The 7,682-nt window shown below is 41.2% G+C and overlaps 1 non-coding gene across 1 annotated transcript; it reads left to right on the top strand.

Moving 5' to 3' along the window:
* Positions 1 to 1,858: 1,858 nt before the first annotated feature.
* On the top strand, positions 1,859 to 1,940 carry trnas-uga (transfer RNA serine (anticodon UGA)). Its single transcript has one exon. It is a non-coding gene; the product is annotated as a tRNA-Ser (tRNA).
* The last annotated feature ends 5,742 nt before the right edge of the window (positions 1,941 to 7,682 follow it).

Genomic DNA, 7,682 nt, shown 5'->3' on the forward strand with positions numbered 1-7,682 from the left:
ATGGCTTTTCCTACGGTCTCTTATGGAATGCCTACAAACATTTGATCAACTCTGCTTGGAATATGATCAAAGGACTCTGACAAAGTTGTCAAGTGTGTTTTTCCATTCAACAAATGATGTTGACTCAGTTTGATTCTAATTATCTTTTCTCAACGTCGTGCAATTTCTTTCTTCACGATTGTCTCTCGCAGTTTCCAAATGACCGATAAGATATTGGAACAGATGGAAGCCATTCGTCCCATTAGGTCAGCTCCAAGTTTTAATGAGGTCACGTCTGATTTGGTTAATTCCTAATGGCAATTTTCCGCCTTATCCCCATTCTTCTTGATTCCCAAAGTGACTAATTGTGCGGCCGTCTCAACCTTGATTATACTCAGCCTTGACAGCCCTACAGTGTAAAGAATTCTGCAGATTTGCTACTCTCTCAAAGACAGAATGTCCTCCTCATCCGTGTCTTAAATAATTAAGGGTTCCCCTGAGATTAGGCTCTATATATTCTTCGCAAATTTCGTTTTTCATTAAATGTCTTTAGTCCCAGTCTTCTGGAAACTGTCACTGATCGTTGGCAACATTTCCTCCACAACATCAACCCACCCATCCGCACTGCGCCCTCCCCTATCATTATAAACAGACCATAAAATCTCCAGTTAACCTTCTTTGTTCCAAAGAGAAGAATCCCAACCTCAGTAATTTCTCGACAAAAGGGCTTTGCTCATCGCTGGACATCTTGCAAGGTGGAGAATTGCGAAGCTGTTTGGGGAAAATATCGCCACTGGGAAGGTTAAAACAAAACAAGGGAAAATAACAGTGAACGCATGTCTCCAACTTTGGAAAACTTTAGAATCTCTTTGGGAAGCGAAACCACAGGTGAATGAAGGGTGGATTGTCCCACTTAACGCAGCCAGTCTTTCAGAGGCCACGACTGTTGATTCTGTTGTTCTCTAGACATGAACCAATCTGAGACATTGAAAGGATTTTCATTCCTGCGCGTCAGGAATTCAAACCTCGCCACAGCTACAAGACCACGTGAAGACTCGGGTACAAACAAGTTACGGAAAAGCCTCGAAGAGAGCAGGAATCCTGTTGTAGAAAAGTTGGTTGCTGTGACGTGGATGTGTTTCCAGCGGGCGCAGGATTGTCGCCATTTCACTGCAGTGAATGTCCCAGGATTTATTTTGCAAAAAGAAAAACGGATACAGGACATCAATCACTTCGTGAAAGGGCAGGCTGAAGTTTGAATTCGTGAAAAGCCTGTTTTTGGATCGGACAATGAGTCAGTTCACCCCGTCTCTGTTGCGTAATTGGTCAACACGTTCATCCATTAACCGAACGGTTGGTGGTTTGGGACGTTCCAGAGTCGGATCTCTCACTGGTCATACTTCATTGGCTTTCTTTCCTGCACAGCTCCGGGTTTTTAATGTGGTCACGAAAATGTGCCCCAAACAGGAATCTTATCCAAAGGAATTTCTGTATCGTTTCAATGGCTAATGCAAAGGACTGTGGATGTTGGGAATCTGAAAAAAAATAGAACATTCTGGGGAATGTCAACAGGTTTGTCAGTACTACTGGGAGAAAACGGAGTTCTGATAACGTTCTGAAGAAGTTTTGAAACGTTGAATCGCCTTTTCCCAGCCCAGATCCTGTTCGACCCGCTGAGTAATTTTCTGTATTTTCCACCGTCGTTTAATCTGAATATAGATCCCACCTACCGGGGTGAATCACCCAGACCCACTTTGTCCCGATATTTCATCGATTTGAAAGCTGTGGGTTTTGAATTCAAATAAAGCAAACAATGATTCACTACTGCTAATCTCCCCAGGGACAGAGACCTGGAAATGAGAAGCTTGTGCATCCATTTGTAGTTGTGGCCGAGTGGTTAAGGCGATGGACTTGAAATCCATTGGGGCATTCCCACGCAGATTCGAGTCCTGTCAACTACGGGGAATTTGGGTCGTCTTTCCCTTTTGGAGATTCAGATCACGGCGAGGAGAATCACTTCATCCAGGTCATGAATTGTGCAAATCTACAGTTCACTCAATGAACTGCACAGATGCACACTTGTTTTGCCAAATTTGTTTAGACTCGTTATGACACAGCATAAACCCTCCAGCTTACGATAAAACCAGTAACACAGAAACGATTTATGCTGTACAGGAATCTGCAACAATTCGATTGGCCAAGAACTACACGAAGTAAAAATTCAGCACTTCATTTCTAAAGTAAAAGACAGATTAATTAACAAACCAATGTATTTCTATTACCCATTTTGATGTTCCATTCGATAATGCTATTCAGATAAAACTCCCAGTTCAGGTTTACAATACAGCATTTCTTTATCAAAACCAGGCAGCTGTAGTTTCTTGTCTTCGGATCTTCCTGTCTCTTCTTTGTCCCTGTTGGGAGATTCTGTGTCATAGATCACGGATCGAAAAGTTATTTTCCACATATATATTTTTTGAAGAAGATTGTTACATGCAAGGTCATGGCAGTCCTCCTCTCAACTGTTCAATGTCCCCCATCTCATACCCCAGAGCATCTGATTGGGTCCCTGTTTATTTTTAAAGACTTTCAAGAGACGTAATTAAAATTTGAATTGAAATTTATATATTTTCCTGATTAAAATTTAAACTGAGTGGCCAAACTCGAACTATTTATGTCTCCAGGCAATGAACGAATTGAATTGTTCGACCCAGGATTACGTCGTTGTCTTATTGAGAACACTTGTTTCTGTGTCTGGTTGTTCTGCTGCTTTTAAATCTCTTAAATGTGAACTAATATGTTTAAAACACATCGCCTCTACAGGAAAAAATGAACCATCATAATGAAGATATGTTTTCATTTTAATTTTTAAGTACTTTACACTAATATATCGATAAATTTCATACAATTTCGACTTAGGTTTTTCCTATATAAACATATAAAACATAAAATAAAGGCAATCTCATCTGAACACCATCAGTTGAATCTGCGATAACGTATATGTGATTTCATTCTCCTGACCCACAACATGCATGATTTTTAAAGTGAACTTCTCTTCCATAAGAAGCCAACGAAATATTCTCATATTATTACATATATACAACATTTTATGGATTGTGATCTGTGTACATAACCTCTCCGATCCATTATTCGTGGCACATACATTAAATTTGTAACGCCAGTACCAAACTCAATAGTTTTTTTTTCGATTGTGCAGCATTTCTTCTGATAGATGTTTATTTTCTATGAAAAGTTATCAACTGGCAGTTCTTCCCCATGCTCATTTTTCCCGTTGGAGTACACCTCCAACTCTAACGGCCATCGATGGCTACTTTAAAAGTTTTTTAGATGTTTGGTGCAGGTAATACTGATTTGGTGGTTAATATCGACTTCAAATGGTCAACTGCCACGTGGTATGTTGCTGTGCACCGAAAAGTAGTGTTTTTCTTCAGCAAATCGGTTAACGTTGCCACTACACTAGTACAGTTTGGAACAGACTTCTGATAGAGTCCGCTGAGTCTGAAGAATTAAAGAAACTCTTTCTTCGAGGTTGATCATGGGAATTCCTCAGAAGCCTTCGTCCTCACATTCTGGAGGGTGCTCAAACTGCCATGGCGGATGTTACATCCCAAGAACATCACCTCTGCTTCCGTGAATTCTGTTTTTTATATGTTTGCCATCGTTCAAAGAGCTCTGCCAACTGACCCTTGTGATCATTCCTTGAATTGCTAAGGATCACTACATCGTCCAGATAGATTACACAATTTGTCAACCCGGCCACAACTCTGTACAAGTGTCTTTGGGTGTGCCGGGCTTGTTCTTCATTCAAAAGTGCATCACTTTAAACTGATATACCCTATATGGAGTTACAAGCGCAGAGATTTGTTCACCAACTTTGACAATGGTACCTTCCAGTAGCCACGCATTATGCCGTACTTGGTGATGTAACTGGCTTGACGGACTTTCTGGATGCAGTCCTCTAATCTAGAAATTGGATATGAGTTCGATTTTGTAACGGCGTTGGCCATTCCATAATCCACACGAAATTCAACACAAATCATCTGGTTTGGTAACTAAGACAATCAGCGAACTCCACGCGCTCAGGCTTGGTTCACTGATGTTCTCGTCGAGCATGGTGTTCACCTGCATCTAGTCCTGTTAGCCTTTGAGACGATTATGTCGAGAGGGATACTGCTTTATCGCAGCAGAATTCCCCCCATCTACTTCGTGTTCAATTGCTTTCGTCCTCTCTATGTGATTCTTGCATGTACCCTGACTCTGTCGGAACAAAAAAAATCTTTCAACACTTTGCTATGCTCCTGAGACAGACAGCTTTCTAATCCATCCCACTCCTCAAGGACTTCATCATTTTAGAATCTGTTTTGAGGTACAGCAAAATTCAAAGCAACTGAATTCGATTCCTCACTCTGCTGGGCAGTAACGAACAACTCTTCCTCCAGTTCTTCCTTTGTTGTGTAATACGTTTTCAACATGTTCACATGACATACACAATACAGTTTTATTTTCTATCTGACATCTTTGCTAAATAGTTCAAATGACTCAACTTTTTCACAGGGACCACTAAATCTAACTTTAAAGGGATCACCTATGATTGGTAATAGTACTGACAGTTATCCCCGTGGGAAAACTTCTGAGTCCCAGATTTTTATCTGCCACCTGCGTAATTCTACGCTGTGCCATCTTTGGGTGCTGTTTTGCTGAATCACCGACCAAATTTAGTCTCTCCCTCAATTCCGACACGTGATTTAATTGTGTGATCTTCGACTTTGACTCTGTCATTTGTTTCTTTAATTAATTCCAAAGGGCAATCACTTCATGTGCGAATATGAACTTAAAAGGAATTGACTGAGTGGATTCGTTTGGAACATTTTTAATGACAAACAATACGAATGGGATATCTTTTTCCCAAGCATTCGGGTAATCTTGACAGTATGCTCTCTTCATGGTCTTCAAGGTCTTAAGCCATCTTTCTAAAGCTCCCAACGGTTCAGGAAGATATGCACTAGATTTAAAGTGTTGTATCTCAGCTATCAATAACCTCCTTAAGCAGTTGAGCAGTAAAATTTGACCCTTAGTCCGACTAAATCTGACTAGTTAGGTCATAGCATGTGAAGAAAACTATTAACTCCTCTACCAGAATTGTGGCCTTGATACTCCGGGAAGGAATTGCCATTGGAAATATGGATAGCACACCCATTGTAGTCAACAAGCACTGGTTCTGACATTTAGTTCTCGGAAGGGGATGCACACAATCAATTATAATCCACCTGAAAGATTCTCCAACTGTGGTAATTGGCAACAAAGGCATGTTTTTATTGCCGCCTGAGACTTACCTGCCATTTGACATGTATGACACTGTCAGAAAAAGCAACCACATCCCGTGTGCATTCCAGGCCAAAGAAATGTATAGTATTTCGCTTGCGTGTTTTGTAACCCTCGGGGACCCCCTATAGGTAGTTCATGTGCTACCCATAACACTTCCTCTCTCTGTGGTAGCTGCAACACAGTCTTGTGTCCTTCGGCCCACTGCACGAATCACATCAAGTAGTGTATCAGCTGACCTAAACTCAACTCCTTCATCTTTCTTTTTACTTGTCACTTGGTGCTGTGCCTATTGAGAGCGGGATCTGTTTAACACACAGTCTGGGAAAATAGAAAGATATTTCTGTTTTAACTCCTCAGTTTCTTCGTTTTCCTTGGGCTTCTCCACAATAAGGGGAGTCACTTCCAAATTGGATCTTGCCAAATCATTTCCAAGCACATGCTGAATTCGTGGAACTGACACTCTGTCTAACCCGCCCAGCGTAAATTCCCCCGGCTTAAATTAGGGCTCCAACGTGATCTTACATAAGGGAACGCTAAATTCTGCTCATATATACCACAAATTACAACACTCATGGGAAATAGATATGAAAGGGGACATATTCGCCCATCCCTTACTACCAGCAACTGGTTAGATCGTGTCACTCTCGTGCCACCAGTTTGGCTTCTTTAAACACTTCTATTTTCCACAACACCTTTAATTATTGACAAGTACTGTCCGTTTTCAAATACTTTCCGTCTTCAACTTTGCCAGAATGGAAACAGCTGAGTCCTTTCACCTCCTTTCGACTCTCTTGGACTTCTTTTTTTCCTGCTCTAGTATCTTCCAAGTGCAGGAAGGTTCTTGGTTTCGTAATGCAGAATCTCCCCTTCTGCCAATTTCGATCCTTCACAGGACGAATATCTGTTCAAAAGCTTGTCTTATGCACCAGCATGTACTCATCTACTAATTCTGTTGTCCTTCTGACTTTCCGAAATCTTTTTTCCTCCACGTGAATTCTTGCAATCTCTAAAAGTGTGTTTTTGAACTCCTCCAGCAGAATTATCTCTCTAATAGCCTGAAATATCCTCTCATTACCCAAATAAGAATCCATCCATCAAAGTATTGTGTTTATTTCTTTTTAACTCAACATAAGTCTGACCTGTTTTTCAGAAACGCTCTCGATATACATCTGGTACCGGTTCAGAAGCACTGAAAGGAGCCTGTTTTACTCATTCATAATCTTTTCACACCTCACGTAATATGATACCAAATCCGTTACTCGCTCTGACTTCGAGTTTAGTCTGAACTCGCATTACCCATCAATCCTCGGACCATTCCATCTGCCTAGCCATGTTTTTGATTGAAATGAAGAAGGCTTCACCATCATCCTCATCAAAATGTTGCGGAGTTGTGACACATTTACATATATCACTAATTTCTCTTTTAATTTCCATCCTGCTAACTTCACTTTTCTGACAAAATCGCAACTTCTCAAGTTCAAATTTTCTCTCTCTTCTCTGTTCCTTTCTTATCTCCCTTTGCTCATCCAAGGAACTTCTCTCTCTTTTTCCTCCCTCCCTATTTCCCTTCTCTCTGTTTCTCTGTCTCTCTCTCCTTCTCTTCTCTAACTTTTTCTCATTCTTCTCCCCCCTTTCTTTCTCTCTCCCTCTCGCTTTCCTCTCTCTCGCTTTGTTTATCTTCTCACTCCATTTTCCTCGAGACTAATTTAGGTAACATCATCAGTGGCGACCTCGCAGTGAAGCGAAGCTGTTGTCTCCTGCTTTCTATTTGTAGGTTTGTCCTGGATGGGGTTCCTGGGGTTTGTAGTGATGCCATTTCCTGTTCGTTTTCCGAGTGGTTGATAGATGGTATCTAGATCTAAGTGTTTGTTTATGGCGTTGTGTTTGGAGTACCAAGCCTCTAGGAATTCTCTGGCATATCTTTGCTTAGCCTGTCCCAGGATAGATGTGTTGTTCCAGTCGAAATGATTTTATTTTCATCCCTGTGTAGGGCTACGATGGAGAGAGGGTCGTGTCTTTTTGTGGATAGGTGGTGTTCGTGTATCCTGGTGGCTAACTTTGTTCCTGTTTGTCCTACGTTGTCTTTGTGGCAGTCCTTGCATGGAATTTTGGAGATGACGTTGTTTTTGTCCATGAGTTGTACTGGGTCTTTTAAGTTTGCTAGTTTTTATTTGAGTGCGTTGGTGGGTTTGTGTGCTACTAGGATTCCGAGAGGTCTTAGTAGTCTGGCTGTCATTTCTGAAACTTCTTTGATGGATGGTAAGGTGGTTAGTGTTTCTGGCTGTGTTTGGTCTGCTTGTCGTGCCTTGTTCTCGAGGAATCTGCGGACTGTACTTTTTGAGTGTTTGTTCTTCTTG

Source organism: Hemiscyllium ocellatum, unplaced genomic scaffold, assembly GCF_020745735.1.
Source record: "Hemiscyllium ocellatum isolate sHemOce1 unplaced genomic scaffold, sHemOce1.pat.X.cur. scaffold_313_pat_ctg1, whole genome shotgun sequence".
NCBI classification, from domain to species: domain Eukaryota; kingdom Metazoa; phylum Chordata; class Chondrichthyes; order Orectolobiformes; family Hemiscylliidae; genus Hemiscyllium; species Hemiscyllium ocellatum.